The sequence below is a fragment of the Actinia tenebrosa genome, unplaced genomic scaffold (assembly GCF_029948245.1).
Source record: "Actinia tenebrosa isolate PJP-AT-01 unplaced genomic scaffold, QUT_ActTen_1.0 PGA_scaffold12__29_contigs__length_12842862, whole genome shotgun sequence".
In the NCBI taxonomy this organism is placed as follows: Eukaryota; Metazoa; Cnidaria; class Anthozoa; order Actiniaria; family Actiniidae; genus Actinia; species Actinia tenebrosa.
Genome location: NW_028292572.1, coordinates 8,990,667 through 9,017,353, shown reverse-complemented (window position 1 = coordinate 9,017,353; position 26,687 = coordinate 8,990,667). Strand labels below are relative to the sequence as shown.

The window sequence follows — 26,687 nt, the reverse complement described above, 5'->3', positions numbered from 1 at the left end:
AAGGTTTTTTTTCTAACTTAGAATTCGTACGCTTAAGTCCTTACTCTCTAAAACATTCCAGTACAAAAGAATAAGTCAATAATATATAGCTGGAGTATAGTTTACAGTCATCAAACTAATGTTGTTTACGATTAAGATGTTCATTCTGGGTGATCCAAGAAAGTTTTTGAGTATTTATAAAGCAGGCGCTTTGATTCTGAATCCGAAATTAGACCGCCGTATGCTACATAGAAGAGTCGATTAATCGCGAGGACGTATTTGCGTTCCAAAGCTGATACTTTCAGGAAAAGAATTACAATAAACAAGCTTTCAGATCATATAGTATTAGTGAAAATAAAATATATACCAGGTGATGATTTAGGGCATTCAACTTAGGCTAAAATTTGCTTCGCGTCGTAGCTGCTTGAAATGCCATCGAAAAAAAATCCCAAAAAGCGAGAAAAAAACATTTTCCCAAAAATATTATTTATCCCTTTTGGAGTCTGATAGTTAGTTAAAATGTTGAAAAAGTATCAGATCGATAGGAGTATTTTTGAACGAGTGAGGCCTTCTTAAATATGGGTAATATTTTGGGCTGTTCACACCGGTCCAGAGCGAACCGGAAGTCGAGTTTTAGATTTTCGTAAAATTCGCCAAAATAAAAAAGCGCTCGAAGTTTTAAACTGGATTTTTTAAAAGAGCTTACCAAAGGTTGTCTTCTGACAAAATATGAGAAATTTGAAAATTCCTTCGCTGTCCCGCCATTCTCGACCGTTACGGACAGCCACTCTTAACTCACTTGATTGCAGTACAGTAATAAAACCATGGTTTAATAAGACTCAAGCGGCTCTTCTTTTTTGTTTAACCGACAAACTTCAGTGTTTTTCCGACTCGAGACAACATCAAAGACCCGAATAAGTTTGAAAATTCAATAAGATTTCTATGAAAGTCATCGATAAGCCTTAAAACATATAGATTTGGTAAACAGACGAAAACGTTATAAACCGCCGAAAATTATATGTGCTTTCTCCAGAATATCATGTTCTCTAATCAATTCTGCTTAAACTAACTCTACGATTTTGGGAAAATTATCATGACTGATTTTACAGCCTGGAAATACTAAAAACGAAAACACACTGAGCAAAATAAGTAGGGTTTGTCTAAATATTGACAAAACTGCTGTACAAAATTAAAACATTCAAAAAATGCTTATATTGCCTATTTTTTTATATACACCGAAGTCTTTGGTACGTGACTTCGACATTTCATTTCCTTTTTTCTTCCTTTCTTTGTTTCGCTTCTCTCGTTTTTCTTTACCTACCTACCTTTCTTTGGTTCTTTACTTTTGGCTTTTTTCTTCCTTCCTTCGTTCGTTCGATCCTTTTCCCCCTTCTCTTTACTCCATCTATTTCCTTCCTTCTCTCTCTCTCTTTCTTTTGTTTTTGTTTTCCCTATAGTGTCAATCCCAAAAACGGGCAACGAGATCTTGCTATCCAGTTGGATTTACTACTCATTTTCTCCTACAGCTAAAAATCGATATTAGTGTCTAAAAATAAATAGCAGTTATAGTAGTATAGCTCCGCACAACTCACCGGTAAATTTTTGATGTATAATCTACGCTTCGAACAACATTTTTTCATTTTACTTTATATCATTTTTCTTTTCGTCCTTTTGTTTTTTGTGCCTTTTTCGTTCGCGTTTTTCATTTTTTTCCCTCCCTTTTTATGTTTTATTTCTTAATTATACTTTATCGCATGTCTTGAAAAGAAATAACCTGGCATAACAAAGATAGTTAGTTTTCTTTTTTTTTTGAAAAATAAAATGAGAAAAAAGTAATAAAAACTGCCCCAAGTCGAAAGCAAACACCAAGATCAAAGAGAAGCCTGCACGAAAAATACCTGTTCTCCTGCTACGCTAAATTAATGTCATTTGAAGGCGATAACTAAAAACAATCAGCGGCAGCAATAAAACTGAGTCATTTTATTTTTAGTCGTGATATTATTGTGCCTTATGAACAGCGTCGTATCTTGGCGCTTTTTTAGGTATAGATAGATATCCAATTAATGAACCGGACGCGAAGCAGTTTTAATTATAATTAAAATTTTCTTTCATCGTGATTCTAGTTGCTAGGCGTTTGTGCAAATATGATTGACGATTAAGTTCCCGCTCATTTGGTGGTCTGCTAGCATAGGAAGAAGCGAGGGAAAAAAAAACAGTCAGCCTGGCAGAAAGAACAGACCTTGATGTGTGTTACTGAAGAAGATAGGCCATATATACTGGTATTATTGACTAAGGTAAGAATTTGATTTATCATTTACTTACCATTAGACTCCATACTGTTTCTAGTATATGGCTTGTGTAGAGGCTTCATTTTCTAGCTCGATCTTCAATGGAAAAGAAGAGAAAAGAGGAAAACGCATAAGAAAACAGTTGATATCTACAATAGATCTGAGTGGGAGGCAGGGTAGTGGTCTTCAGCATTTTTGCTCTCTTGTTATTCAACTACTCTATAATCACTGGGTTGCTAAACTACTAGACTTGGTTTACTTGACGTGCAAATGAACAAGTATCATTTATTACTATTTCAACGATGAATAACATTTTTTTCGGCAGTTTAATAATATTTGTGCATTATATAATGAAAAGATGTAAGTTTAGGAAACGAGGAATCCAAGTCGAAGTATGAAAAGCTTTAAATATATATATTTGAAGATGGTAAAAGATACATTACAACCCAGTACTAACGAAAAACAAATAGAGAGTTTTAGAATCTTATTTATGGCAAACGTGAAACGTCAGTTGTTCCGTGAAAAGTTCTTTAAAATTAATAAAAGGAATCGCAAAGTTATCCAAGTACAGTAGTAGATAAACAAAAGAATATTTTGCGCTTAAAACGCTTAAAACGAAACGGAAAGAGCGCACACGCGCGCAAATTGACGACGCACAGGAGTAGGATAAGGCGAAATTAAAACTGTATCCGGTTACCAAAAATAGCCCAACCGGGAATTTACATGGCGCGCGCGTTATTAAGAAGTTCCCTCTCTTATTTATGCTATAATTTGTCCCCGGGTCTATGCGGTTCGGTGTTCTTAACTTCGCCAACAGGTTTGACAAAAGAATTAAATTATTATTGAAAAGAAGGAAAACAAATGTAAAAAAGAGATTGACAAATTAAAGAGTCCGCAGATGTTTGAATCAGTAATTGGGAAAAGAGGCGTGTACCTTAAAAGTGTAGAAAGTTCTGTTCACCTGCATCTAACTCACGAGAATCTTTAATATCTGATATAATCAAACGAAAACTACCCCATATAACCGCTTTTTATCTATTTGCGATAAAGGCTGAACCTAGCCAAGAGGCTGGTAAAGCGATACTTCCGGTTGATGGCGGGTCTATCTTATTTGTACTATTTGTTAAGGGGGGAAAGAGACACTAGAGAATCCTAGCCATTTGATAATGAAGCAACGGCAAAATAACGTCTGAGCACCGGAGAACAACCATCAGAGTAGCAAATGAAGAGAGGCTATCATTTTTTGCCCTGTTTTTTAACTCGATGGAAATATAAGGGCCCATCGGTCAGTTGCTAGCGCACTGAGTGGTTCCGCCGACTAGTAAGGCTATTAAAGTGAGATAAATATAAAAGTGGTTAATATAAAAGAGAAGATACCTGAGTTTGAAACCCCTTTTTACTATTATTCGTTGTCTCATTATGCTTTTCATAATTAAGTTAACTGCATGCCCAAATCTGTTTAATAGAAAAGGCAGGATATGTTATGAACAAATGGCTCAATGCATACAAAAAAAAAAACTACGACTTGATCAATACATACAGTTCTTTTTTATCAAAAATCTAGAGTATGAATTTACTGGACTTGTGCTCTCTGCGAACCGGTGTGAACTACAGTAGGACTCGTAATAAATCAGTTACCATTGGGAAGTTGTTAAGTGGTCGCGAAATAGAGGTTGCTCGATTTATAAAGATATAAATTGGTGCAAAAACCTTCTTTGTGACTTTGACTTGCTAAATAGAGGTTGGTCGCTTAATAGAGGTATAAATCTGCAAAAAACTTCTTTGGGACTTTGACAACTGGCCGCTAAATAGAGGTTGGCCGCTTAATAGAGGTATAAATTGAAGATCAGCCACCATCGGGGAGATGTCAAGTGGTCGCTAAATAGAGGTTGGTCGCTTAATAGAGGTCGGCTGCTTATAAGAGTTTCTATTTTAACCATGTTTAAATGTTATAATGAATCTTTCTACTATGCTGCTTTTATGTCTAATAGTCCCCCCTTCGATGCTATTTATCTCTCACGCAGCATCCACTCATCTAAAAAGTGCCGGAAAGTTGATTCTTATTAATTCGTCTCTTCCCTATCAAGATAAATGGAATAAAAGGAACAAGTGGTTTGACCACACGCTGGATATTTTTTCTCTTTGCAAAATCGATAAAGTATGAATTAAAAAATCTGGAAACTTCCTATTTCATGGCGTAGTATTCGTCTTCTACGACGGGAGCAACACAGTATAATACGAGAGGACTCGCGAGGTGCTCGCGCTCGGTTCTAACTCGATGTCTGACTCGGTGCCATATGTGAGTGAAGTTGTTTGTAGGTTCTCTCTCTCTCGAGCGGAAAGGTTTTCTCTGGATTCTCCGGTTTTCTTCCCTTCTCAAAAATCAACTTCTACATTATAATTCGATATTTGGGCTTTCACTTAGTTGGAAACTAGCCATGTTGTGGTAGTCCCACGCAGCGAAACAACAGCCAAAGTTTAATATATATATTTTTAGATATTCGCAAACACGCGCGCAATTAACTAAATATGAGAAACATATATATAACTTGCAAGTATACTGCACAGAACAAACCGATCACTTTGATATATATATTTTCGTCTCGAATGTGAAATCGTTTCCGAATCTAAGATCGTGCTGCACTATGATGGAAATCGCGAACTTTTTTGTATACTTGGAGAAAACAAGCATTTATTTTCTCACCCAAACTCTTCAAAATTCTTAGAAAACGTGCTGAAATGCACGCATGCGCAAACGTTTTTCTCTAGTGTCAGCAGCGAGAGGAATGTATAGAGTAATAAACAAGGAATTTACATTTTTGATTATCTATTGATCATCTAAATAATATAACATATACTCAATTGAAGGATCATTGTCGGGTTCAGAAACATAGAACATAAAAGCTTAGACCGCAATGGCACATGGGAAATGACATAATCATTTATAATTCATTCCTTTGCGCCATCCATGCAGTCGGTTTAGGATGCCAACCGCGTATTAAAAACAGTGGATGATGCTACGGGTCGCCGGTCACAGCATACATCTAATTAACGTACTTCCCATGTAGCATTTCGGTCTCAGCTTCTATGTTCTATGATTCTGAACCCGACAACGATTCTTCAATTGAGTTTATACACCGAATTGAAATATGGAGAGCAATTTGAACCAACTATTGTTCTGGACTGACTAGCCTGGTGTTCGGGTGGAAACACAAAAGCGTTCTGACATGGCTCGTGCCGGTTTGTAAATGCCCATACAGATCGGCCGCTAATAATTTACATATCAAACGTCTAGGTTAGTTCATTTGTGTTCTACTAAAATTTTCAAGATAAGAGTGAATCTAGCAGAGAAAAATCAGGACGATCCAAATTCCTCCAAGGTCATGATTTCTATTGTGTTTTCCTCATGCATTATTAATGAGTTTGAAAACAGTTAATTTCGCGCATGCTCCCTAGAAAACGTTTTAGGCCTACTTATTGAATCTGAGAGAATAATTATAACATCAACGTTGCTATGGAAACTCTCCACCCTTTCAAAACCCAGACGGATTAATAGCATAAAGTACTCGATTTTTTATCAACGAGATGAAAGAGTCAAGTGGTCATGTTGACAAAGTGCTTTTAAAATATCCAGTTATTGCCACATTGGTTTACACAGACAGGTCATGGAAATCATATATAGATTAATAACAACTCTCGACCCTATCGGAGTGAAGAAAAGCGATAAATCCGGAGAGAAAAGGGCATAGAAACATAAGCAGTGGCAGAGAGTGGGAGAAACAATGATGGCGGTGGTGATGATGATCATGGTGGTTATGACGATGATAATTCAAAATCGATAAAACAGCAATAAAGTAAAACTTACTCGAGCAAACATTATGCGTCATATTAATTATTTATCACTTTTTTCCAACTAGTAATACCATTAAAAAATCATTATTTATTATTTAATATAATCTTTTCAGTTAATGATGATGATGATGATTTTAGATTGATAATGAGTGTTGGTAATAATTAGAATTTCGATAGATTATGATAACGATCATGAATAATAATGGTTGATACTAATAATAAATTAAATCTAATAACAATACTAAAAAAATTGTAATAATATATTAAAATGATAATAATAATAATAGTAATAATAATAATAATAATAATAATAATAATAATGATACAAGCATAACGAACATGGCATCAATAATGAAACAAAAGATAAGGGTCACTGCCCCAGAGCAAGCCTAACATACATTACGTACCAAATGTCATTTACAAAATGGCTCTTCTACTTCACACCTACAATGACTGTTGTAGGAAATTGAGCAGTGCTTTATTCGAGTGTAGTGGGCACGTAAGTTATCAATAACCCATTGAAAAGGTACTAATTTCTTATTAAGTATTAATAATATTAATAATCTAATTAGCAAAACAGACAAGGGTTGAAATGCTTCGCAAATTTCTAGGCTAAGCTGAACTGCCGTTCTAACCTTCAAGTGATATACAAATCTTATCATGCTCAAAGTTCTATATTTTTGTACAAGAGTACGTGAACTAGTATAAGAAAATGAATGAAATTGTGTTCCTGTCTGTAATAAAAGAAGTAGGAATTAATATTGCCATCTTATCGTCAATAATTCTGTGCAAATCAAGCGCTGATTACATTTGTGAACACATCTTGAAATTGACTTTTATTTCGATGTTTATCTCACGTTAAGAGAATTCCTTAAGTACGAATCAATTGCACTACGGATTGATTTAAACGTTTTATTGTATCAAAACTGTAGGATTCCTTGCAAAGAATCTTCAAACGATGAGAAAAGCGATATTGCTCCCTAGTAATTCATATAATATATTTATAACGCGTCAAAACCTTCTAAGTCTATCCCCGTGGGGGTGTCATTGTCACGCTAACATTATAAAGACACTGAAAGACAGTTTCTTACTGATCGATGTTTTACTTTTGAATTTTCAAAAAAAAAAGCCTTAAACTGAATAAAAGCTACGATGATTGTCAAGCCAGAACATAAAGAGAGCCTTCAAGTTGATCAAAAGGATCTATCTGTTTTACAGACATAAATCTCCCACTGTCATACATACAGTAGGCAGTCAACAATTGTTTTGGAGAAGATCTTTTTAATCTTCATTTTAATCCTTATATTCATGCGAGCCGCAAACGTCAAGAACACACGAACTAAGGGCTCGTGTTTCGCATCGATCTTTACGCTCGTTAATTTTCACCCACGTTGTGAATATTCACGTCTGGGCAGTCTTTCAAGTCGTTTTTCATCAGAAACAATATTATCAGGTACGTTTGAGGTACGAAAACACTGATTTAAATAATGTTTTTGCGTTCGTTTCACGTAGTATGCGGGAAAACGAAACGCAACCCTTGCAGGTTATTGTTAGGAAAACAAGACGCTTATGGTATGGAAACAAGTTTTAAATTTATTAAGTTAGGCACACATGTACTAGCGATGGGTAAAACTGAAATACAAATCTTTATTTTCAGATGTTTATCTCTATCAGCATTAAAACCTTAAGGTATTTCCCAAAAGCACAAGTTAACATAGTTAATCATTAGCTTTTAATGAATCGATTTAGGAAAGAAATGTGTTTTGAACGAAATTAGATATTTATTAATGCGGTTTACTTAACAATAATTATTCATTTTAGCATCGATTTACTGCCTCGACATTGTCTATAGTTTACGACATATTTATATCTTCTTTGCCATGATCCTATGTTAAAGTATTTTAATCCGACAAAAGCCGAGTTGAATTTGATATTACTCGAAAAGAAAATGAGATAAAAATAGGCCAAAATAACCAAGAATATCGGAATTATATATAAAAAGATAACTATTAACATTATTTATTTTAATATAATGATTTATTTCATAAATCGTTACGAATCTTTTCCTAAGTATTCTATTAATATTCTCCATTATTTTTAAGTATTAATTTAATGTTTTTTTTCTTCATCGCTTTGGTATAAAAATAGAAACAGAACCCAGTAAGGCATTAAAGCGTAAAGAACTGTTTTAACATGCTTATAACATAATATATATTGATGGATTGCGAGCATTCACAAGAGAGTCAAAAGACAAAAGCATGGCGGCCATTGTGGTGTTGTTTACAATGGGTGCTAACGAGAAATCTCTTGTTAAATGGCACCAACATGGCCGCGATGACGTAACGTGTAATCGAAGAATTGTTGTATTACATCGATGACATTTTTACTCTTCTTCATAATTTATCCCATTAACTTTCTCATTATTCACCTATTTTATCAAAGATTTTTCATTTGAAGATTAAAATTAAGAAGAAACCTTGAAATTTCAAAGAACATTTTCAGAATAAATATCTTAATAATTATAATTATACAGTCTCGCATTAATCCCATATAGGTAACTGTCCAATTATTTTCTTAATTGGACAGGTCTTGTTGATATGGGATTGATTAGGCAGCTATATAATTAATAGGTAATGGGATTTCATGTTCTCCAATCAAGAAATAATTAGACTCGAAAAATTCCTCTGACTGCCAAATTGGACTCAGCCTACGGCCTCATCCAATTTTGTCAGTCCACGGAATTTTCCTCGTCCAATTATTTCTTAATTGGACAGCATGGAGTCCTATTACATATACATATATAACTAATACGCTTCAATGCCTTTACAATAATCTAAACTGTTTCATAAGAGGATCTCATTCAGCTATATCTTTTCATGCAATCATTTATTTAAGTACATACCAAATTTTTTTCTAAAAAGAATAAGAAAGAATATAAATTTGAAATCTTTGAAATTTTCTTGGCATTATACTGTATCCATCTCCAGCAAAAAGCATAATACATGGTCTTAATACCTTACATGATAGTTAAAACTGAAATTCAATTCCATTTTTTCAATACAGTCAACTCTCAATCGGGACCTTCACTTGTTGCCCGTAATAGAGTGCAGCCATATATCCGTGAAATAGAACAAAAATAGCACTAAACACATCTATTTCTTTTGTTTTGAATTGTTTCAGTGGTACTATTTTGTACTTATAAGTTAGTTCTATTTCACAGAAATATGGCTTGCACTTTAGCGAGCGTCCGCAATAGCGACAGTTAATTTCAGTCATTTCTTTATCAGTTTTTCCCGCATGTGAATTTCCTCTTGTCCGCAATAGCGAGATGTCCGTAACATCCGGGGTGTCCGAAAGACGAGAGTTACTTTGATTTACTTACATGAATCCAATATCTAACGACCAAAGTCGAAAAAAGTCTAAATCTCAGTTTCTAAATCAAATTGCACTTAAACGAAAAGAATTTATTCAGTAAATTGTTTACCGAAGGCTTAATAAATTGATGATAATTACAGTGTACCCAGCGTTGTTATCTGCTCAATTTATAGCATGTTATTTCTAGCAGTTTTCAATAACTTAATGGACTGTCATTTAATAAATACAAGTGTACTTTTACCGTCCAACCACCTTTTTTTGTCGGTCGTCTAAATATAGTTCGATGGATACTGACAATTCATTCGTAATCCAAAACGTTTGAACAATCACCAAATTAAAATAGCTCAAAACAAAGTAAATATTTACTGACTTCAAGAAAACAGGACTGAAGGAAATACTAGACCTCCATTTTTCAACCCAAAAAAATTGTTCACATTGTTATTTTCCAGGAACAAATCAGAGTCTTGCCATAACAGAATTAAACTGAATTAAAAAATATTCATCATGTATTATGCTTTGTTACTTAGCGTTTATAGAGGAGCATGGGAGCCCTTTTGTAGGGTAAAAAGTAAAGGTTTTACAAAGAAGGGAAAAAATCTTTTAGTGAAAATTGCTGCCACCCTAACAGATGGCCACTGTTCGTGATTCAGTAACTGACACCTCTTAGAATGACGATCTACACAGTCCACGTACAATTCTACGCAGTTTCAATCTAGATTTGTTTAAAGTCAGTAAACTAAACAAAGACGGCTTTTAGTACAGGGATTTTACATTTATCAACCGAAGACGACCTTTTAATACCTTTGTTTGGAAACGATTAATGATCTTCGATAACCTTCTTCCTGATTTGGAGGTCTTCCAGCCCCATTAATACTTGAATTCCTTTCTTATTTACTTCATTTATCATATAAGAGCCCATGGCATTCAAAATATTATCGCTAATTACTTTCTGGAAATTTTTACCCGTCCTGTTGTCATTGTTTCGCATAAGTATTATTCACAATAACAAGAAAGAGTAAATTAAATTTCGCGCATGATAAACGAAGTGTCAAGATTTAATGATTTATAAGGCAACTGCTGTCAAAAAATGAAAGATTTTTTTTACATAAGCTCAAGATGTCCACAGCTTGCACACTGTAAAGAGCACAGATAAAGAAATTTACAAGATTAAGGAATCACGTTTAGTTTCATCATTTATTGTCTAAGATTTAATCATTCCCAGTGATAAAATCCGTCATACTTTAGTTTGTTAACGGAAAATCTTTTTTAAAAATGACAATTCCGTGAATTTTTGGCGACTTTTTGAAAACTAACGAAAACTTTTGACAGCTTGGTGGCGCGTGCGTTTTTCCAACACGCAAAAAAATGGCGGGAAAAGTAATGCATTGTTTAATCAAAGTTGTTCTATTAACTGGTCTTTAATATTTTAAATAGCGGTTCTTTTATCCTACAAAACCACAACGTTAATTGTTCCCTCAAATATTTTTTATCCATCATGCGGCAAAGAAATAGAGATTGATTTACACTGATTTTAAACTTTAGGAATTGCAATTAAAAAGAAAAACGTTTTTCTCGAACACTTGAAAGGATTCTGAGTCAAAGCATTTTGATTGAACGTCATGCATTTCCTCGATTTGATTGGTTCAGAAAAGAAAGCATTTGAAGAAATCCCTCTACAAACATCGTATGCTCAGACTATTAAAATCAATTTGAGCGATTAATCCACGAATTGAAAAATCAAATACTACAGTACTAAAATAAAAATAAGTAAAGTCGTTTTAAGTATTCCTGCTTCGTTCCTAGAAAAGACGTAAAACGTGAAGTGAAAAAAAAAGAAAAGGAAAGAAAAAAAAAAGTGGCTCACTGCATCGATCTAAAAACAGTTCTCTAAATCTTTTAAATAAACAGAGGACACGCGGTAAGATAAAGTGTCCGACAAAACATAAGCCATATGTTTTAACAAAAGCCAATTAAATGTCATACTGCTGAACCAACTGATTCAGACAAGGCGGGCGTATCAGATCAAAATATTATCGAATTAACATTTGAAGAAATGGTAGAAGATAATATAGGTAAGTTGTAGTGCTTGGGAACGAGGTTATTCCGGGCGAAAGCCCTTGGAATTAAATTCGGAAAAATTAATTTCCGACCTCGCTGGGATTCGAACCCACGACCTTCGGAATTGTACTACCGATGCTCTACCAGCTGAGCTAGAGGTCAGGCTGAGAGCAGGCCGGGGTGAAATAGATGTTAGGTCGCGGTAATTATGATGCAAAGATGAGAGTATGTGGACCGCGTGGCACTAATGAAATAGTAGAAGATAATATAGGTAAGTTGTAGTGCTTGGGAACGAGGTTATTCCGGGCGAAAGCCCTTGGAATTAAATTCGGAAAAATTAACCTAACATCTATTTCACCCCGGCCTGCTCTCAGTCTGACCTCTAGCTCAGCTGGTAGAGCATCGGTAGTACAATTCCGAAGGTCGTGGGTTCGAATCCCAGCGAGGTCGGAAATTAATTTTTCCGAATTTAATTCCAAGGGCTTTCGCCCGGAATAACCTCGTTCCCAAGCACTACAACTTACCTATATTATCTTCTACTATTTCATTAGTGCCACGCGGTCCACATACTCTCATATTTGAAGAAATGTAAATGGTATAGATATGAGGTCAAAACAATAGCTGCGCATGAGCAAACGATGTCTGGTATTTTCCATTGAAGCCTGGGGAAATCCTGCAAAATTATTCAAATTGAATCAATAAAGAGGAATGGGTTTGGATCACAAGAGAAAATGTTTTCCTAATTTGGACTCTTTTGCTTCTAGCAAAATGTTTTTTTTTGTTTTTTTTTTCAAATCCTATACAAAGAATATTCGTTTGTAGTCCGCCATAATGATGATTTTTAGCGTTGTCAATTAAGAAAGGAATGCTCAAGTGTGGATGAAAATGATTTTTTTTTTCATTTGAATGGGCTAAATCCACTTGCTCGTCAGTGTTTTAATATTTCAGACCACGTGAATTTTCCCTTGAGAACAAGATTGTTTGTTTGAGTCTTCTCCTGTGCAACAAAGCGGAACCAACCTCTCTCCCCCTCCCCATAAACTCCGAAACAGAATATTCCCCTTCACATTTCCCTGTGCCATTTTGAAAGTTAACTGTGGCTGTGCATCGAAGCAAGAAGGGTGATGACCTTTCCGGTTTGTTTGTTGCTGTTCTTCTTAGTCTTAATTCTTAAAACAAGATGTATCATCTCAATCTTACGAGTTTGTTTAAAGTAGAATCATACTATACAATGAATATCGTGACATTAGCTCATATCTCGAGGACTGCTTGCTTCATTTTCTGAAGTTTACAGATAAGTTTAAAGCATCGCGGTCGCAACAAAAGCTTTTCTTCCTGTCGCGACCACGATTTCTATGTCAGCAGTCGCCTCTATCTTATCTCGCATCTCGTTTCCTAAAAGTGTTTTGTTATAAAATTTGGTTTTAATTAACAAAAACAAAAAACAAAACAAAACAAAAAGAAGAAAAAAATACAAGGGTGGGCGGTTATGCTAGACGGCAAAAAAAAAAAAAAAAGCTCTAATAAAGCGAGTATTCTATTGGCTTTGGTCGTATTTTCCACTTCATTCAGAGTCGGATGTAAGATTCATTTCCACGTGGTTCGATAATGATATCTCATGGCTGCGTTTAACTAATGGCTGACGATAAGAGAGTACTTTCATTAGCATAAGAAGAGGATACAACCATCTGTCGTTCTTTTTAGTCCAATTCCTTGTGATTATCTTTGATCCACTAATGCACTTACGATGACCGCTTGCCTCTTTTTACAAGCAACCTGCCTGCGCGCGCATATCATTTTCTCCAACTATTAATCAACTTCGTGCAATCCAAACCATTCCCTACCTCGTTCCAAAGCCTTCTCCCAGAAACCTTTCGCATTAAATTCTACAGGACTCAGGTATCTGAAATTCTACTTTTCACAGCGTTGACATGATTTGCACTGGTGTTTTTTTCAGAAGTACTATAACAATTAAACAATATTAGGTTTCCCGTTGCACATCTTCTAATGGACTTAGAACACAAGAAGTCATCAAAGCACTACACTAGCCATAACATAAGACGTCGTCAAGTTAAAAGCAACTGTTTCTACGAAGACTTAAAGTGTCTATGGAAAATGAATTTTTTATTGCATTTGTTTTTTCCCTACAGAAACTAAAGAAATATATCTACTGCTAGTCTGGTTGTCCTGGTTGTCTAGTGATTCTCTGGTCTATAACACTCTCAAGGTAAGACAAAAAGAGTTAGATTCTATATGCTTGATCGAGGAGTTCCTTTGTATTTGTACTAGAGATATATAGAGGATAAAACTCGACAGAACGATAAATGCCCTAGAATCTTACCTTCTCTAAAAATATATATATATTTGTTTGGTTTTTAAGACCGGGCTTTAAACTCTAAAATATCCATAATGTTTTTCAAATAATACAATTATAGATTTTTATAATTATTTCAAGGGAAATAAAACGGTTGCATGATGTAGTGCGACAGTCAAATATTGTATTGAATATATATCTGATTCTATATCTTGTCTTTGTCGTGTCCATGATTGTTTATAAGACAGTGAGCACAAAACAACACACACTAATATATTAATTAGAAGCCACTTCAGTGTCAAGGCAAGAAAAGTTTCTTGTTTAAGCATGATCGGAGAAAATAAAAATTATATTCTTGATTCTGTGTTGATAAACCCTAGCGTATGCTTTGTTTTGTCTCGATATTTGAATCCAGTCTTAACGTTGTATTGTTTCAGATTTCTGATTTCTATAGGCGCAATACTATATAAGTTAAATGTTTATGTAATAGTACGTATAGTGTTATAAAGCGATGTGCTTTTCAATTAAAATTCAAATATTTAAACTCCACCTCTCAAGTTATTAAAAAATATTATACTAAAATATTATCTACGTCTGTCTATAATATATTGTCCCAGTATTTCTATCAACCTAGAAGCCATAGAACAAAGCATGTTCCTAGTCTCAGTAGGTTTGATCGGATTATCTCAATATATTATATGAGAAGCTCTGAACGAGAAAACTCGCAATATAATGTTACAGATAAAATTCTAATTCCGGTGCACCGGTTAAGTTTACGAGTTATTTTGTGAGCCAGTGCATTAACATGGAAACCGCGTTGTGGTCCGAAGTGTAATATAGTCCTCGGGGTATGGGGGTTTGAGTCCAAATTATGAATAAGTGAAAGAAGTATGAGGTATTTGTTTACGAATATGTGATTCCATCTTCGTTTATTACTTGAATGTTGGGCTTATTTTTTTCACTTTATTTTATTTTCTTACTTTCTTTCTTTTCGTACTTCTTTTTTTTTTTTTTTTTTTTTTTTTTTCTTTCTTTCTTTCTTTCTTTTTGCCTTTGTTCTTATATATCTTAATATTTTTTCTTCCTATTTTTTCATTCGATCTTTTCGTCAAATTGTCTTTCCTTGCCCATTTATCCGAACAGTAACTCGCATCCAGTGAATCTATCGGTAACCACTGACATCTTACGGACAAAAATAATGTTTGAAAATCTGGAACGTGACCAACAGATCGATTAACTTCGTCATTTCCCTTCAGTGACTTAGGTTAGTGATCGATGACAAGGATAATACTTGAGAAATTAATGCCACGAATAATCAATAAAAGCACACACTCTGCGTCAAGTCAGCAGTTAATAGTATCTAATCCTGGAAGGATTATTGCCAATACTAACGACAAAATATACTTTTAGATTTTCTATCTTACATGTTCTTTCTATCCTACCGGTTTTAGTAAAGTAACTGAAATTGATCTAGTCATTTCATATCTCGTTCTCATCCTTTTAAGAGCCACTGTTTCAATTTGAAACATTTTATATTGGAAATTACTTTTTTGGGCACTTAGGCATAATAGATCCAGTTAAAAACCTCAGAAAATTAAAGGTTTTATTTACTTTTGTTTCGATTTGAAAACCACGGGTATTATACTATTTTTACTTTAATTGAAAAATGCTTTTACATTAGAATCAGAATTTCAGAATTTTCTTGGATGCGTAGCTAATGGAAAAATGCAAAAGCCATTACGCTGCTATTCTTCTTCTTATTATGAAATAATAATATTTTACTTTATTAAATAATAACATTTTTACAACAGTTGCTGCTCCAATCCCCAGGAAAGACTTGCCTAGTAAAATTAAAGACTGGGCAACTTTATCACTGTTTAAGAAAAAAAACTTCTTTACTACAAATACTATTATTATTATTACTATTATTATCAGTATATGTAGAAGCTGTATAATTATAATTATACAGCTTTTCATTTATCCCATATAGGTAGCTGTCCAATTATTTTCTCAATTGGACAGGTCTTGTTGATATGGGATTAATTAGACAGTTATATAATTTATAGGTAATGGGATTTCATGCTCCCCAATCAAAAGATAATCAGACTCGAAAAATTCCTCTGACTGTCAAATTGGACTCGGCCCACGGCCTCATTCAATTTTGGAAGTACTCGGAATTTTCCTCGTCAAATTATTTCTTAAAGTGCTTATAAGCCTTTGCACAATATTTTCAGAATTGATTCTTTAGATAGTGGATAGTTGATTGTGAAAATATTTCGTCATTTGAATGTCGGGTCTTTAAGATACGAAGGTATCATTCAATATACATCACTGCATTCGTTCTGGATTACAGTATTTTAAAAGCATCACCCTTTTACTCGTGACTCACGTAAAGGTTCTTACAAATTTGTTTTCAAAAAATGTCCAGCATTCAATATTAAAAGTTGCCACAAAATAACTCAAATCCCTTATGTTACGTCAGTCATTAACATATTGGAAATATAAACCTTCGTATCTCAAAGACCCGACATTCAAATGACGAATTATTTTCACAATCAACTATTCACTATTTAAAGACTCAATTCTGAAAATATTGTGTAAAGGCTTATAAGCACTTTAAATGGACAGTATGGAATCCTATTACATATACTTATCATTATTATTATTATTATTAGTGTTATTACTACTACTATTGCTATTACTACTATTATTTAGTAGTAGCAGTAGCAGTAGTAGTAGTAGTAGTATATTTTTCTTTGTCATTTCTTTTGCTTTGCATCGGTTAGCCTCGCATCCCGAACCGGATAATTTTAAAATTAGCCTATATTAAATTTTCTCCAGATTATTCGAGTTCCAAGTTGGTTTATTTATTAAAAGATATCTGACATTAGCGCGTTTCTGTCGTACTTTATCTTATTATTAAATTACAGGAACCACACGAAAACTGTTCTAGCTTAGTTACTTTAAAGATTTGTAAAATAATCCACAGCTCTCAGACGTCGTTATTTCGTGCATTCGAAAACCTATGGGCAAGGATAATAATTAATAATCTTATGTGAGCCGGCAACTAGAAATGCTAGTAATTTTGAGCTAAAAAAGCCGGATCCATTAAGTACAGAGAAGGGAGGGGAGTGGAAGTATTTTTTTGTCAAAGGCAATTCTAGAGGGCAACAGGTTTATTAGCATAGATTTTACTACTACTATTATCATCATCAATATCATTTAATATATACAGTATGAGTGGCCGTGTTGTATCAGATATACGAACACGAGGCGTAGCCGAGTGATTGTATATCGGATAGAACACGGACACGAATACTGTATATTACTTATCAAACGTCTAGGTTAGTTCCTTTGTGTTTCACTAAAATTTTCAAAATTAAAATGAATCTGGCCAAGAAAATCCAACTTAGAGTTTAGTCAGATTTACAACACTCTTCACGGTCGTGATTTCTGTTGTGTTTTCCTCATGAATTATTCATGAGCTTGATAATATGAATTACGATTAAGTACAAACAAGTAAAATCCGTCCGTCCATCCGTCCTTCCGTCCGTACTTCCGTCCGTCCGTCCGTTCGTGTGTCTGTCCGTCTAATTCTATATGGCAGTGTTTATACCCCTACACTCGGAAAAAAATAGGAGACCATTATAGCCCTTATAGCTAACGGCCTAAACACTTAAAAGTTTGATACAAAATCTTTGTTATTGAAACGGCAGCCATATTAAATTATGGGATGCCGAGGGAGCAAATGCAGAAATATTTATAAATCATAGAGTGGCGAAGCTACTTTTTCAAATGATTTTACGCTTTGGTTTTTAATGTGTTCCACATTAGATAGCGTAAAGTTATATAAAAAGACACCCTGACTCCTGTGCAGTCTATACATTTTTTAATACTTGTGGCATCCCATAATTTTTTTACTGAAAACAACAGAATTCAAGAAATAATCGGAAATAAACAGGAAACCGCTGGGCGTCAATTGCGCACGCTCAAACTCAATTTTAAACGCGCTGGCAACAGTGTAATCTTTTTTAGATATTGCTTGATTTTGTCTGCTGATAATACTGATAAAAGTTTTGGCATCAATGCCGTCTATTTTATTATAAAAGACCACTTTTAACTAAAGATCCTTAGAGTAAAAAGTAATAGACACATTGTGCTTTAGGCTGTTAAAACTTTTGATGATTGACGTGTATTCGCTTTAGTCATATAGACAATTAAGAACGTACAGTGTTAAGAGAATTTATAAATATTGTCTGGGTATTATTGATGAACAGTCTCTAGATAGGGTGCGACAGTAAAGAGAAATAAGAGGAAAGAAAATGCGAAGATAAAGAAAGGCCTTTCACTTCTGCCTGTGTTACGTTTAGAGTGAGTAGAGTTGCTTAAAAACATACATACATACTTTTGATTTGATAAAGCAGGTTAAGAGTAGGCAGTCATAGGCTGATTGATGTGGTTCTGTCCTGTACTTCAAAGGTTTTTCTCCGGTGGTTCGGTTTTTCTCTCTCTCCGCAAAAATGAACTATTGAAATTCAGTGGATGAAAAGCCACTCTGTGGAAAGGCCACTTTTAAATCCTATTTATTTTTATTTATTTAAGTTTATGTTACACGGGACTTATGACTCGCATTGGCGACCGAGTTTGTCGCATATGGGCGTTGCGCAAAAAGTTGATGTTGCCTAAACTGATGAAAAGCGGAAAAGATTTCATGGCCAAGAATCGATGACAGTATGGCCGCCGAGCATGCGTCGTAACCGATTCTCTACACGATTCAATATGGCAGCGCTATAAAGAAATGTGTAGGGTAAATAACAAAATATAAGTTTACTTGCATCTGAAGAAGTTTTCCCTTGGTCTGCACGTCTAGAAATGTGTATCAACATTATTTTCACATCGTGATGTAAAGTTTATGTTGCGAAAAATTATCTTGGATGACCGAGTTGAGGACTGGGTACGAGCTTGATACGTATTTATTTAAAAACTCACCATTATTTCGATGTTTGAAATATATTTATTAATGGAAATGATAATAGCAAACAGTACTAGCTATTTAGAATCAAAAATATGAATTTTAAATAGAATATTGGCCAAAAAAGCCACATTTTTAAGATATTGACCACAGGGAGCCCATAACTGGATGTTTTCAGAAAATTAAAGTCCAATTAATATGGAATCCTGAAGAGATTGAAATGGGCACCGGTCACAATATTGATTACTATACTCTAATCTACATTTATACTAATTTTGGTGCTTTTGTCCGCTGTGTATATATCTGACCAAAATTTTGCACTTAGCCACCTGACTAAAATATCTAACCGTTAGGAGATCGTACCTCGAAATACCTAACCGTTAGGAGATCGATACTTGAAATACCTAACCGTTAGGAGATCGTTGCGTGAAACACCTAACTGTTACGAGATCGTATCTTGAAATACTTAACCGTTAGGAGATCGTACCTTCAAATACCTAACCGTTAGGAGATCGTTACGTAAAATACCTAACCGTTAGGAGATCGGTACGTGAAATACCTAACCGTTAGGAGATCGTTACGTGAAATACCTAACCGTTAGGAGATCGATACTTGAAATACCTAACCGTTAGGAGATCGATACTTGAAATACCTAACCGTTAGGAGATCGATACTTGAAATACCTAATCGTTAGGAGATCATACCTTGAAATTCCCAACCGTTAGGAGATCGTCACTTGAAATACCTAACCGTTAGGAGATCGTCACATGAAATACCTAACCGATAGGAGATCGATACTTGAAATACCTAACCGTTAGGAGATCGTCACTTGAAATACCTAACCGTTAGGAGATCATTACCTGAAATACCTAATCGTTAGGAGATCGTTACGTGAAATACCTAACCGTTAGGAGATCGTCACTTGAAATACCTAACCGTTAGGAGATCGTACCTTGAAATACCTAACCGTTAGGAGATCGTTACGTGAAATACCTAACCGTTAGGAGATCGTACCTTGAAATACCTAACCGTTAGGAGATCGATACTTGAAATACCTAACCGTTAGGAGATCGTTACGTGAAATACCTAACCGTTAGGAGATCATACCTTGAAATTCCTAATCGTTAGGAGATCGTCACTTGAAATACCTCACCGTTAGGAGATCGTCACATGAAATACCTAACCGTTAGGAGATCATACCTTGAAATACCTAACCGTTAGGAGATCGTCACTTGAAATACCCAACCGTTAGGAGATCGTTACATGAAATACCTAATCGTTAGGAGATCGTCACTTGAAATACCTAACCGTTAGGAAATCGTCACTTGAAATACCTAACCGTTAAGAGATCGATACTTGAAATACCTAACCGTTAGGAGATCGATACTTGAAATACCTAACCGTTAGGAGATCGATACTTGAAATACCTAACCGTTAGGAGATCGTTACGTGAAATACCTAACCGTTAGGAGATCATACCTTGAAATTCCTAATCGTTAGGAGATCGTTACTTGAAATACCTAACCGTTAGGAGATCGTCACATGAAATACCTAACCGTTAGGAGATCATACCTTGAAATACCTAACCGTTAGGAGATCGTCACTTGAAATACCCAACCGTTAGGAGATCGTTACATGAAATACCTAATCGTTAGGAGATCGTCACTTGAAATACCTAACCGTTAGGAAATCGTCACTTGAAATACCTAACCGTTAAGAGATCGATACTTGAAATACCTAACCGTTAGGAGATCGATACTTGAAATACCTAAGCGTTAGGAGATCATACCTTGAAATTCCTAATCGTTAGGAGATCGTCACTTGAAATACCTAACCGTTAGGAGATCGTACCTTGAAATACCTAACCGTTAGGACATCATACCTTGAAATACCTAACCGTTAAGAGATCGTCACTTGAAATACCTAACCGTTAGGAGATCGTTACATGAAATACCTAATCGTTAGGAGATCGTCACTTGAAATACCTAACCGTTAGCAAATCGTCACTTGAAATACCTAACCGTTAGGAGATCGATACTTGAAATACCTAACCGTTAGGAGATCGTTACATGAAATACCTAATCGTTAGGAGATCGTCACTTGAAATACCTAACCGTTAGGAGATCGTTACATGAAATACCTAACCGTTAGGAGATCATACCTTGAAATACCTAACCGTTAGGAGATCGTCACTTGAAATACCTAACCGTTAGGAGATCGTTACATGAAATACCTAATCGTTAGGAGATCGTCACTTGAAATACCTAACCGTTAGGAAATCGTCACTTGAAATACCTAACCGTTAGGAGATCGATACTTGAAATACCTAACCGTTAGGAGATCGATACTTGAAATACCTAACCGTTAGGAGATCGTACCTTGAAATACCTAACCGTTAGGAGATCGTTACGTGAAATCCCTAACCCTTAGGAGATCGTTACGTGAAATACCTAACCGTTAGGAGATCGATACTTGAAATACCTAACCGTTAGGAGATCGTCACTTGAAATACCTAACCGTTAGGAGATCGTTACATGAAATACCTAATCGTTAGGAGATCGTCACATGAAATACCTAACCGTTAGGAGATCATACCTTGAAATACCTAACCGTTAGGAGATCGATACTTGAAATACCTAACCGTTAGGAGATCGATACTTGAAATACCTAACCGTTAGGAGATCGATACTTGAAATACCTAATCGTTAGGAGATCGTTACATGAAATACCTAATCGTTAGGAGATCGACACTTGAAATACCTAACCGTTAGGAGATCATACCTTGAAATTCCTAATCGTTAGGAGATCGTCACTTGAAATACCTAACCGTTAGGAGATCGTCACATGAAATACCTAACCGTTAGGAGATCATACCTTGAAATACCTAACCGTTAGGAGATCGTCACTTGAAATACCCAACCGTTAAGAGATCGTTACATGAAATACCTAATCGTTAGGAGATCGTCACTTGAAATACCTAACCGTTAGGAAATCGTCACTTGAAATACCTAACCGTTAAGAGATCGATACTTGAAATACCTAACCGTTAGGAGATCGATACTTGAAATACCTAACCGTTAGGAGATCATACCTTGAAATACCTAATCGTTAGGAGATCGTCACTTGAAATACCTAACCGTTAGGAGATCGTCACATGAAATACCTAACCGTTAGGAGATCATACCTTGAAATACCTAACCGTTAGGAGATCGTCACTTGAAATACCTAACCGTTAGGAGATCGTTACATGAAATACCTAATCGTTAGGAGATCGTCACTTGAAATACCTAACCGTTAGGAAATCGTCACTTGAAATACCTAACCGTTAGGAGATCGATACTTGAAATACCTAACCGTTAGGAGATCGTTACATGAAATGCCTAATCGTTAGGAGATCGTCACTTGAAATACCTAACCGTTAGGAGATCGTTACATGAAATACCTAACCGTTAGGAGATCATACCTTGAAATACCTAACCGTTATGAGATCGTCACTTGAAATACCTAACCGTTAGGAGATCGTAACATGAAATACCTAATCGTTAGGAGATCGTCACTTGAAATACCTAACTGTTAGGAAATCGTCTCTTGAAATACCTAACCGTTAGGAGATCGATACTTGAAATACCTAACCGTTAGGAGATCGATACTTGAAATACCTAACCGTTAGGAGATCGATACTTGAAATACCTAACCGTTAGGAGATCGTTACATGAAATACCTAATCGTTAGGAGATCGTCACTTGAAATACCTAACCGTTAGGAGATCGTTACATGAAATACCTAACCGTTAGGAGATCATACCTTGAAATACCTAACCGTTAGGAGATCGTCACTTGAAATACCTAACCGTTAGGAGATCGTTACATGAAATACCTAATCGTTAGGAGATCGTCACTTGAAATACCTAACCGTTAGGAAATCGTCACTTGAAATACCTAACCTTTAGGAGATCGATACTTGAAATACCTAACCGTTAGGAGATCGATACTTGAAATACCTAACCGTTAGGAGATCGTACCTTGAAATACCTAACCGTTAGGAGATCGTTACGTGAAATCCCTAACCGTTAGGAGATCGTTACGTGAAATACCTAACCGTTAGGAGATCGATACTTGAAATACCTAACCGTTAGGAGATCGTCACTTGAAATACCTAACCGTTAGGAGATCGTTACATGAAATACCTAATCGTTAGGAGATCGTCACATGAAATACCTAACCGTTAGGAGATCATACCTTGAAATACCTAACCGTTAGGAGATCGATACTTGAAATACCTAACCGTTAGGAGATCGATACTTGAAATACCTAACCGTTAGGAGATCGATACTTGAAATACCTAATCGTTAGGAGATCGTTACATGAAATACCTAATCGTTAGGAGATCGACACTTGAAATACCTAACCGTTAGGAGATCATACCTTGAAATTCCTAATCGTTAGGAGATCGTCACTTGAAATACCTAACCGTTAGGAGATCGTCACATGAAATACCTAACCGTTAGGAGATCATACCTTGAAATACCTAACCGTTAGGAGATCGTCACTTGAAATACCCAACCGTTAAGAGATCGTTACATGAAATACCTAATCGTTAGGAGATCGTCACTTGAAATACCTAACCGTTAGGAAATCGTCACTTGAAATACTTAACCGTTAAGAGATCGATACTTGAAATACCTAACCGTTAGGAGATCGATACTTGAAATACCTAACCGTTAGGAGATCATACCTTGAAATTCCTAATCGTTAGGAGATCGTCACTTGAAATACCTAACCGTTAGGAGATCGTCACATGAAATACCTAACCGTTAGGAGATCATACCTTGAAATACCTAACCGTTAGGAGATCGTCACTTGAAATACCTAACCGTTAGGAGATCGTTACATGAAATACCTAATCGTTAGGAGATCGTCACTTGAAATACCTAACCGTTAGGAAATCGTCACTTGAAATACCTAACCGTTAGGAGATCGATACTTGAAATACCTAACCGTTAGGAGATCGTTACATGAAATGCCTAATCGTTAGGAGATCGTCACTTGAAATACCTAACCGTTAGGAGATCGTTACATGAAATACCTAACCGTTAGGAGATCATACCTTGAAATACCTAACCGTTATGAGATCGTCACTTGAAATACCTAACCGTTAGGAGATCGTTACATGAAATACCTAATCGTTAGGAGATCGTCACTTGAAATACCTAACTGTTAGGAATCGTCACTTGAAATACCTAACCGTTAGGAGATCGATACTTGAAATACCTAACCGTTAGGAGATCGATACTTGAAATACCTAACCGTTAGGAGATCGATACTTGAAATACCTAACCGTTAGGAGATCGTTACATGAAATACCTAATCGTTAGGAGATCGTCACTTGAAATACCTAACCGTTAGGAGATCGTTACATGAAATACCTAACCGTTAGGAGATCATACCTTGAAATACCTAACCGTTAGGAGATCGTCACTTGAAATACCTAACCGTTAGGAGATCGTTACATGAAATACCTAATCGTTAGGAGATCGTCACTTGAAATACCTAACCGTTAGGAAATCGTCACTTGAAATACCTAACCGTTAGGAGATCGATACTTGAAATACCTAACCGTTAGGAGATCGATACTTGAAATACCTAACCGTTAGGAGATCGTACCTTGAAATACCTAACCGTTAGGAGATCGTTACGTGAAATCCCTAACCCTTAGGAGATCGTTACGTGAAATACCTAACCGTTAGGAGATCGATACTTGAAATACCTAACCGTTAGGAGATCGTCACTTGAAATACCTAACCGTTAGGAGATCGTTACATGAAATACCTAATCGTTAGGAGATCGTCACATGAAATACCTAACCGTTAGGAGATCATACCTTGAAATACCTAACCGTTAGGAGATCGATACTTGAAATACCTAACCGTTAGGAGATCGATACTTGAAATACCTAACCGTTAGGAGATCGATACTTGAAATACCTAATCGTTAGGAGATCGTTACATGAAATACCTAATCGTTAGGAGATCGACACTTGAAATACCTAACCGTTAGGAGATCATACCTTGAAATTCCTAATCGTTAGGAGATCGTCACTTGAAATACCTAACCGTTAGGAGATCGTACCTTGAAATACCTAACCGTTAGGAGATCATACCTTGAAATACCTAACCGTTAGGAGATCGTCACTTGAAATACCTAACCGTTAAGAGATCGTTACATGAAATACCTAATCGTTAGGAGATCGTCACTTGAAATACCTAACCGTTAGGAAATCGTCACTTGAAATACCTAACCGTTAAGAGATCGATACTTGAAATACCTAACCGTTAGGAGATCGATACTTGAAATACCTAACCGTTAGGAGATCATACCTTGAAATTCCTAATCGTTAGGAGATCGTCACTTGAAATACCTAACCGTTAGGAGATCGTCACATGAAATACCTAACCGTTAGGAGATCATACCTTGAAATACCTAACCGTTAGGAGATCGTCACTTGAAATACCTAACCGTTAGGAGATCGTTACATGAAATACCTAATCGTTAGGAGATCGTCACTTGAAATACCTAACCGTTAGGAAATCGTCACTTGAAATACCTAACCGTTAGGAGATCGATACTTGAAATACCTAACCGTTAGGAGATCGTTACATGAAATGCCTAATCGTTAGGAGATCGTCACTTGAAATACCTAACCGTTAGGAGATCGTTACATGAAATACCTAACCGTTAGGAGATCATACCTTGAAATACCTAACCGTTATGAGATCGTCACTTGAAATACCTAACCGTTAGGAGATCGTTACATGAAATACCTAATCGTTAGGAGATCGTCACTTGAAATACCTAACTGTTAGGAAATCGTCACTTGAAATACCTAACCGTTAGGAGATCGATACTTGAAATACCTAACCGTTAGGAGATCGATACTTGAAATACCTAACCGTTAGGAGATCGTACCTTGAAATACCTAACCGTTAGGAGATCGTCACATGAAATACATAACCGTTAGGAGATCATACCTTGAAATACCTAACCGTTAGGAGATCGTCACTTGAAATACCTAACCGTTAGGAGATCGATACTTGAAATACCTAACCGTTAGGAGATCGTCACTTGAAATACCTAACCGTTTGGAGATCGTTACATGAAATACCTAACCGTTAAGAGATCATACCTTGAAATTCCTAACCGTTAGGAGATCGATACTTGAAATACCTAATCGTTAGGAGATCGTCACTTGAAATACCTAACCGTTAGGAGATCGTCACATGAAATACCTAACCGTTAGGAGATCATACCTTGAAATACCTAACCGTTATGAGATCGTCACTTGAAATACCTAACCGTTATGAGATCGTCACTTGAAATACCTAACCGTTAGGAGATCGATACTTGAAATACCTAACCGTTAGGAGATCGTCACTTGAAATACCTAACCGTTAGGAGATCGTTACATGAAATACCTAACCGTTAGGAGATCGTTACATGAAGTACCTAACCGTTAGGAGATCGTCACTTGAAATACCTAACCGTTAGGAGATCGTTACGTGAAATACCTAACCGTACCAGATGTAAAAGTGTGAAGGAATAAAGAAATAATTTTCGTTGTACGCTTTCTAATCGTTAATAAAATATGTAAAATCCGATGATTAGGATTTTCTGCTATGATATGATTTCATTCAGTCTCATCGTAGAGTCGTTAGTCTACTTTAGTCACACAGTCGATAAAACAAAACAAAAACAACATGAAACTACTATAGTGTATTCTTAATAAAACGAACAGCTCTAATGCAATTTTTGACTGCGATACCTTGAAGGTGTCGCTAAACGTAACATGAAAC

The 26,687-nt window shown here is 35.7% G+C and overlaps 2 protein-coding genes across 6 annotated transcripts in view; one reads left to right on the top strand and one right to left on the bottom strand.

The window, feature by feature from the left end:
- Positions 1–26,687, bottom strand: part of LOC116293246 (galanin receptor type 1) — a 115,943-nt gene that overhangs the window by 57,433 nt on the left and 31,823 nt on the right. The window contains exon 3 of the mRNA XM_031700682.2: positions 2,302–2,363. The gene's annotated coding sequence lies outside the window, so the exon portion shown is untranslated. The remainder of the gene's footprint in view (positions 1–2,301; positions 2,364–26,687) is intronic.
- The window catches only part of LOC116294097 (5-hydroxytryptamine receptor 4), a 66,697-nt gene that overhangs the window by 10,433 nt on the left and 29,577 nt on the right, over positions 1–26,687 (top strand). For 2 of the 5 annotated variants that reach the window (XM_031701662.2, XM_031701737.2), the window contains exons 1-2: positions 6,524–6,645; positions 13,703–13,779. The gene's annotated coding sequence lies outside the window, so the exon portion shown is untranslated. Of the gene's footprint in view, positions 1–2,102; positions 2,274–6,523; positions 6,646–7,442; positions 7,573–13,348; positions 13,452–13,702; positions 13,780–26,687 lie in introns of those variants that run through there. The other 3 variants (XM_031701809.2, XM_031701886.2, XM_031701960.2) reach the window with 3 other exon arrangements.